Source organism: Amphibalanus amphitrite, unplaced genomic scaffold (assembly GCF_019059575.1).
Source record: "Amphibalanus amphitrite isolate SeventyFive unplaced genomic scaffold, NRLGWU_Aamphi_draft 000117F_arrow, whole genome shotgun sequence".
NCBI lineage: Eukaryota > Metazoa > Arthropoda > Thecostraca > Balanomorpha > Balanidae > Amphibalanus > Amphibalanus amphitrite.
Window position 1 is genome coordinate 375,261 of NW_024881612.1, and position 7,815 is coordinate 383,075.

Here is a 7,815-nt window from a genome sequence, read left to right on the forward strand (position 1 = left end):
CAAGGCCAAGGATGTATTACAAGTAGATTAAGGTCAATAAAAGACGTATTTAGATCAAGAGGACGCGCCAAGAGTAAGCTGACCATGCCTCCTAAAAAGAGGCAGCGAGCATCACCTACCTATTCGATTTCTGGTTCAAGGAGCAATCATAGTAAGTTTAACTCTGCACTTTTGCAGTCTTCTTAAAATTTTAAATGTATGTAGACTAGAGATGCCAATCGGATACCAACTTTTTGGTATACCGATACCAAACTGATACCAACTTGGTATTTGGTATTTTGATCCTAATGTTGTTGGTATTTTGTTGGTATTACGAATCCGGCTAATGTATAAGAGGATACGAATTCGGTAAAAAGTTGGTATTTCCCTCATGTTCCCAAGTTGGTTTGGTTTCGGTATTTTTTATGGGTTTGGTTGGCATTTGGTTTGGTATCGGTATCCTGATTTTCCGTAATTGATATCACTAATGTAAACAATAGGCATACCTATAAGGTGAAATACACACGAAATACCATATCACACACGACAAACGTTAAACTATAAATGGCACAGTTGGTTGACTGTGAAAGTGACATAGGCCTTAACCCGCCCCCCCCCCCCCAGTCGCAGGTAAAAATGGTTGCACCCCAAAACAAGTGACTGGATCTGCCCTTGGGCAGGGGAGCGGCGAAAAATTTTGCCCACCCAGTGAAAAATCCTTAGAGGAGGCCCTGCAAAACACAGTGCACTAGCATGGCGAGTCGATCGAGTTGTATATTGCATTTCGGGCGTCAGTTTAAAGAGTTCTCAAAGTTAGTTACAATGATTTTCACCTTCCTAAATACGTTTAATCCCAATGTGATCCATATTTTTATTTTCGGGGCACGACATACGAAATTGGACAATGAATGCCTGAAAAACGTGTGATGGGTATTTCAGCTCGAATTCCATCCCTTTGCTAGGTAGGTGTTTCAATAGCTGATAGTTCCCTTATTTTCGGTCCAATTCCGACCCGTCCGCCGGGCCTACCGACCGGCTAGCGGCCGGCCGACCAGAGGTCGACCAGTGGTCATCCATCGCGGCGCTGTCGGACCATTTGTCGGCCGGTCGTCGGCCACACCGGTCGGCCGATGAGGACGGCGCCGTGCGACCCACGACCGAACCGCTTACCTCTGCGCATTGGAGCCCTAACGAGCTGCTCGAGAGGACTGGCCGTGGCGGCCACCAGAGACGGATGGCCCGAGGCGGGTCGCGGAGAGGCATGGGAAGGAGTGGCGGTGACCGGCTGATGCGCAACGCACAGTGGTGGGGACGGACGCTTGTGATGCGTCACTTGGGAGGTGACGAGTACATCATACAGACGGGAACGCCGCAGGCCGCTCAGAGAATGCCAGCAGCCCTGGACGAGAGCCCGGAATATCAACAATCAGCATGATGAATGATATATCATTTCGATATGCCTGCGGATAATCATTCCTTACAGTTGTAATTCAACTGAAGTGGGAAATATCAATACACGGCCGGCCAGCCCGGATCTGCAGCGCACATGGCTCCAACAGACGGTAGGTAAATAACTTTTGAAAATACCTATCTCCAATTTTAGTGTTTTCTGAACCACAATTTTGCGAGGAATCCGATGGTGTGGTCCCTGAAATCTGAAAAATTTCCATTTTGGAGATAGCACCTATTTTTTGAAAAGTAAATATTCGTCATGCACAAAAGTCAAATAAATTGAAAATATAATGAGTGAATATTTATACTAACACTAGAATGTATCGAACATAAATTAGTGATATATTTTAGCTGAGATGATACTATATCTGCTCATACATGTACATGAATTAGTACATTAACCCTCGTCGGCCGAGAAGGGGTGGGGCGGATGCCGCCTCATAGGGTTTTTTCGCGATAGCTCAAAACACGCTGAGGGAAAACAGCTGAAACTTGGCATACCTAACATTTTATTCAAGCTGGATCTTTTGACACCAACTGCGTTTTCAGGTCAGGTCACGTCACTGACCTATGACGTCATAAATGAACCTCTGCACGGTCCTCAGAAGTTGCAACTTTGCAACGCCCTCAGTGCCAGAGGAACTTTCACAGGAAGATGAAACTTACAGGACGTAGTATCCTTTAGAGGTCTCACAAATTGTATATCTCAGATTTTTCCCAAATGTCACATGAGGTCAGTTCGGTCACGTGACCTCACCATAATAAGTCAATAGAGGGAAATATGAAAACTGTTATTATGACGCCAGAAATTGTCTAAAAACTGTCCCAAGCACATGAAATGGTGGTTTCATGCACTCTTTGTAAGGTCCGATTATGAAACCACGATTTCATGTGCTTGGGATAGTTTTAGATCATTTCCGGCGCCAAAATAATAGTTTCAATATTTCCCCCATTGACTTATAATGGTGAGGTCACGTGACCGACCTGACCTCATGTGACATTTAGGTTAAATCCGTGATAAACAAGTTGTGAGACCTCAGAAGGATACTGCGTCCTGTAACTTTCATCTTCCTGTGAAAGTTCCTCTGGCACTGAGGGCGTTGCAAAGTTGCAACATCTGAGGACTTCGCAGAGGTTTATTTATGACGTCATAGGTCAGTGACCTGACCTGACCTGAAAACGCAGTTGAGGTCAAAAGATCCAGTTTGAATAAAAGATTAGGTATACCAAGTTTCAGCTGTCTACCCTAAGCGAGTTTTAAGCTATCGCGAAAAGCCCTATGAGGCGGCACCCGCCCCACCCCTTCTCGGCCGACGAGGGTTAATGTACTAGTTCATGTACATGTATGCGCAGATATAGTATCATCTCAGCTAAAATATATCTCTAATTCATGTTCGACACATTCTAGTGTTGTTACAAAAATTAACTCATTATATTTTCAATTTATTTGACTGTTATGCCTGACGAATATTTATTTAAAAAAATAGGTGCTATCTCCAAAATGGAAATTTTTCGGATCTCGGGGACCACACCATTGGATTCCTTGCAAAATTTTGGTCCAGAAAACACTAAAATTGGAGATAGGTATTTTCAAAAGTTATTTACCGTCTTTTGGGGCAATGTGAGCGGCGGGCACCACCAGCCGCGATTCCGCCGCTGCTGAGCAGAACGCGTCTCAATCACTTGACGATGGCGGCTGCTAGCTGTTTTCCCAGCCTATCGTTTCAAGTTCTATTTGCTCGGTTTGTTTGAGACGTTCGCGGAAATGAAACTGTTTGGTTCGGTTGTTTGCTGGGAAGCGGCGGCCATTCGGGGCGGTTTAGCGGTCCGGACGGTGGCTCGACGAGCGGCGCCGGGCCGTCGATCGGATCTCTCTCGACCGCAGAGTCCCCGGAGGGGTCGGGTACGATCGGACGCCGACCGCTGATATTTTCAGGGCACCGCGTCGAGAATGAATGATAGCACAAGGCCAATGCTCTTATGTGTCTGGCTGATATTTGAAAGGCAACAGGTCAAGTAGTTATAATTTCAACTGATGACCAAACATGAATTAGGCTGCTGTTTCACCCCATTAGTGATAAGCATGTATGCTGAACGTGCCTTGAACCGTCAGTGATAACATTCAGTCCGTAAAGGGGCTTTCAAAGTAAGCCCCCGTGCTCCTGCAACGAAGGCGTCACACCCATCCCTAATCACTATATGTAGTGTCCCGGCGTGGATAGCTCAGATATCCCGGCGTGGTTCACTCCAAGACTATTTAATCGTTCGCTCCATGTCCGGCGTGTCCGCTCAGATATCAGGCGCATTGATCACTCAAATGTCCTTACATGGCTAGCTCGGGTGGGGTCGTGTCTGGCCGGCCGCCATCCGACGCGACGGGTGGCCAGCAGGGTTTCGGAGTCGTTGTAGTGCTCTTCCGACTCCGACTCTGACTCCGACTCCGAACTCCTGACCGACTCCGACTCCGACTCCGACTCCGACTCCGACTCCGACTCCGGGTCTGATACAAAGGGCAATGGTGGCTGCCAAAATTCCGCGTGATATGACGTGCCATGTTAGATCTACAGGGTGTCCGGAAAGTCCTGGCGCTTTTCAACATTTTTAAAATAAATGCCTTTGGTCCATAGATACTCAACAATAGAACAAAACAATGACCAGGAACACCAAGCCACATGCTTCTGCTAAGTGCCCATTCAATGTAACCACCGTCTGTGCCGACGACGGCCTCGACGCAAGGGCGGAAACGCCTGCGGGTTTTGACGACGCAGGACATTTCCTCTCCTCACATGCGCTGTCATGATGCGAGTCTTCAGCGACTCCAGGCTGGGATGAGAGGTGGCCTAGAGCTTATTCTGCAAAACGCGTAGCATGCCTTAGTCGAAAGGGTTAATGCTGGGATAATAAGGTGGCCTAATCTCATTTCACTACGGTGATCAGGTCCGCCAAGCTCCTCTGTCAGTTTGGTTTGGACGGCAGCGGCGTTGTTGGAGCTGTTAAAGTGCGAAATGACCCTTAGGGCAAGTCGCCTTGATTGTCGTGTCCCGGAACCCCTCGTGGACCAGCCTGTCAGTCATTTATTTGACCTTGACGAAGATGATGTAACATTTGTGTCCACCAGACCCCAGATTTTCTTCGATTGCCGCTGAAATGCTGCTTCAGTCTCAACAGCTTTGACATACCGTGGTCGTAACTGAGTGAGAATATTTTCTAAGAAATTTCCGGTCCGGAATGCACCTTTGCCTGCTCAACCGTTCGCCGGGAAACGCCGCATCGCGCTGCAACTCGCGCCTCGTTCAAGCCGCACCGGGCCCCCGCGCGCGGGCTCTCAGCGACGAGCGCATCTTCGCACATATACCTTCCTAGCACTGAAAGCACTGAAAACGGAAACGAAAAACAGAAAATGGCGACCCTTAGCTGAGAGGTGAACGAGGGGTCATATCTGCGGTGCAGGGGCGGCGGATTCGGGGGGGGGGGGGCAGGGGGGGCAGCTGCCCCCCCTGGCAAACTCGTGGGGGGCAAAAGTATCTTTTTGCCCCCCCCCATAATTTGAGAAAAAACTTAGACAAGAAACATATACGGCCTAATTATTCTGTTCGATCATCTGAAGATGTAACCAGATGCCCATATACTTTATCATACGTTGCCTTTCATGACAAATGTTCGCGTTCAATTGAACTTTTCCTCTCTTCAACCTAGTTTTGGAGGCATTATAAGCGTCAACGTGACGCAGCGGCAACCCAGGCCTTCAGTGACCGCTTACAGGGGCGACGGACACGGAGCGGCAGAGGAGGCATCGTTCCCTAACAAACTTCGGGAGGAGGGACAAACGTATATTCTTGCCCCTCCATAATTCGTGCCCTAAACATGAGGAACATTTCCATAGCCTGATATTGCAGCTATGCGCTCCTACAGTTTGTCCAACGGTGCCTTTTGAATATGTGTAAATGCTAACCATTTCCGCTTTATAGCATTTTTTGTCTTTTCAGATTCGATTTTGAGATATTTTAAGTGTGCAAGAGACGCAACTCACACCCTCAATGGTCGTTTGCCGCTATTTTGTACCTACATGAATGCCAAATCGCAAGCGAGCGGAGACGGAAGGGCTAGCCACTCGCTTGCAGGTAGTTTAGGACTGATGAGCGCTCGTAATTAGCCACTCCCCTGATTTTTTTTTTCGAGCGCAACAGTTTCCAGTGCAAGTAACATGGTAAACGCCGAGGTCGTACTCATTGACCACATTGACCAATGCACGGTATGACACCCAAAGGCCAGTCATCAGAGATCTGCTTTGGGCATTCGGAGGCTTGTGTGGGGCCAGTGTAAAAACTGGATGTTCACAGTTCAGTATCCGCTTTATTTCAGTATTCACTATTAAATAAGTAAAAAATAACGTTGGAAACTTTTGAGGGTTAGGGCACTGATCATTAGTGGGCCCCCCTCTGGCTAAAGAATATAGAGCATCGAACACGAAAGCAAAATCTAAGGCATTTTGGAAAATGAGTATGCCCCGCAGCGTCCGATAACTACCACCTTCCAGTGGGTCAAGCCAACGGGGTCCAAGTCTATAATGGCACTTAACGATAGCACCAACCTTGTCTCACTTTTCGTTGAAGTCTGTTCCGAATGGTTTCAGCGACAGACTGGCTGCACTCAGGTCGTTTGGTATGTGCAACTGTAATTAAAACCACCTGAGGCGCCCTGACACCAGGCTGAAGCTGGGTTGGAAATGCTTCGTCTTTGCAGATATCACTGGCCGCTGATTCTCGAGTGCCTGAACCGGTAGATGTCTTGGCAAAATTTGGTGTGATAATTGGGACCTTACCGCAGTCAGTGCACCCTAAAGCCCTAATAAAGAACCCCCCACCCCCACCCCCAGAGCTTCTGGATTCCCGTTCCAGTCCACCGAATTCCTTCCCCATAGTCCGCTGCTCGACTCCCTCACCTCAGCCCTCCGTTCCCAGCTTGACGAGCGTTTGGGCCTTAGTTAAGTCTTGCTGTGGGCTTATCTGTAGGATAAACCCATCGAGACAGCCCGTCTCGGTGAGCTTAGTTGGCGAACTACTGCCTTGGGGTGGGTTTCTGGCGGATTGCTGTCCCAATAGGTTTAGATGCGACCGACTGTCTCTGAACGTTTGAGCGGTCTCCTCCCGCTATTAGCTAGTTTCAGTTGATATCTGTCTCAGAAATACTTTTTAAAGGAAGGTTAAACGGAAATCGAACGTAAAATGAACAGAGGAAATGGTAACGAGTTACCTCATTGAAGAATAGCGCTCGCCTACTTCAAAAGGTTCGGCACCGTTCTTCAAATCTGATTTGCGATCGGGTTATGCAAGATTACTTTACTACTCGGGTTATGGGCTATGGCACAATTTTTCCCATAGGAGCTTTTTTTCTAACTCAGCAATACGAAAATCGTTATACCTATCGTCCACTGGCAGATCCAGGGGGCGGGCATATAAAGCAAATATTTACTCCCCCTCCCCTTGCATCGCCCGAAATAGACAAAAAGTACCTTATGTTTCCTAATAATAAAACTTTTATCAGATTTTTTTTTTGCTTCATACTGTTCAGGAATCGAAATCCGAGGAGTTTTTGGATTTTGGACACTTGGGGGGGGGAGGGGGGTATGTCCCCTACACTACGCCTTTCTGGATCCGCCTATGACATCATCTCGACTAAGATCTTGCCCCCCCACGCCAAAATCGAATCCGCCGCCACTGCTGCGGTGATTGGTTGAAAGTCCAATAATCACAGCGCGCGTTAGACGACGTCCAAAAGAAGCGCCAGAACTTTCCGGACATCCTATTCGCGCACCGGGAGATCGCTCCGGTTTCGTCCATGCGGTCACCATTTCTCCCGCGTGGACGCAGCTGAATCAGCTTAGAAACCAGCGGCCGGCGGCCAGCTTGAAAACCCGCCGAGAAGCACGAGTGTGACCGTATCATGACCACAGGCATCGCCATCATGTCGGTCTGTGTTTGTGTTAGGCACTTTTTGGAGCGATAAAAGAAAGTAAATATACAGTTGCCATTAAGTCTTTGACACTGGATAGTAGAAGTTAAAACGCGAATACAAAATGCTTGCCTACTAAATTATGACATAACTTGATATTTGTAAGATGCAATGCTAGCTTTTCAGAACAAAAACAAGATGTGTGAAAAATAACTTATTTGTGATCACCGGAAGCGAATTTTGCCGTGGGGCCACTGGTTAAAAACAACTGAAAAGTGATAGCACGGATTTTAGACTTCAGTTAACTTTCCGGAGTCGGAGTCGAGGCAGCTGGACCGACTCCGACTCCGACTCCGACTCCTGGCTGCTTACCACGACTCCAGGCGACTCCGACTCCGACTCCGACTCCGACTCCGAAACCCTGGTGGCCAG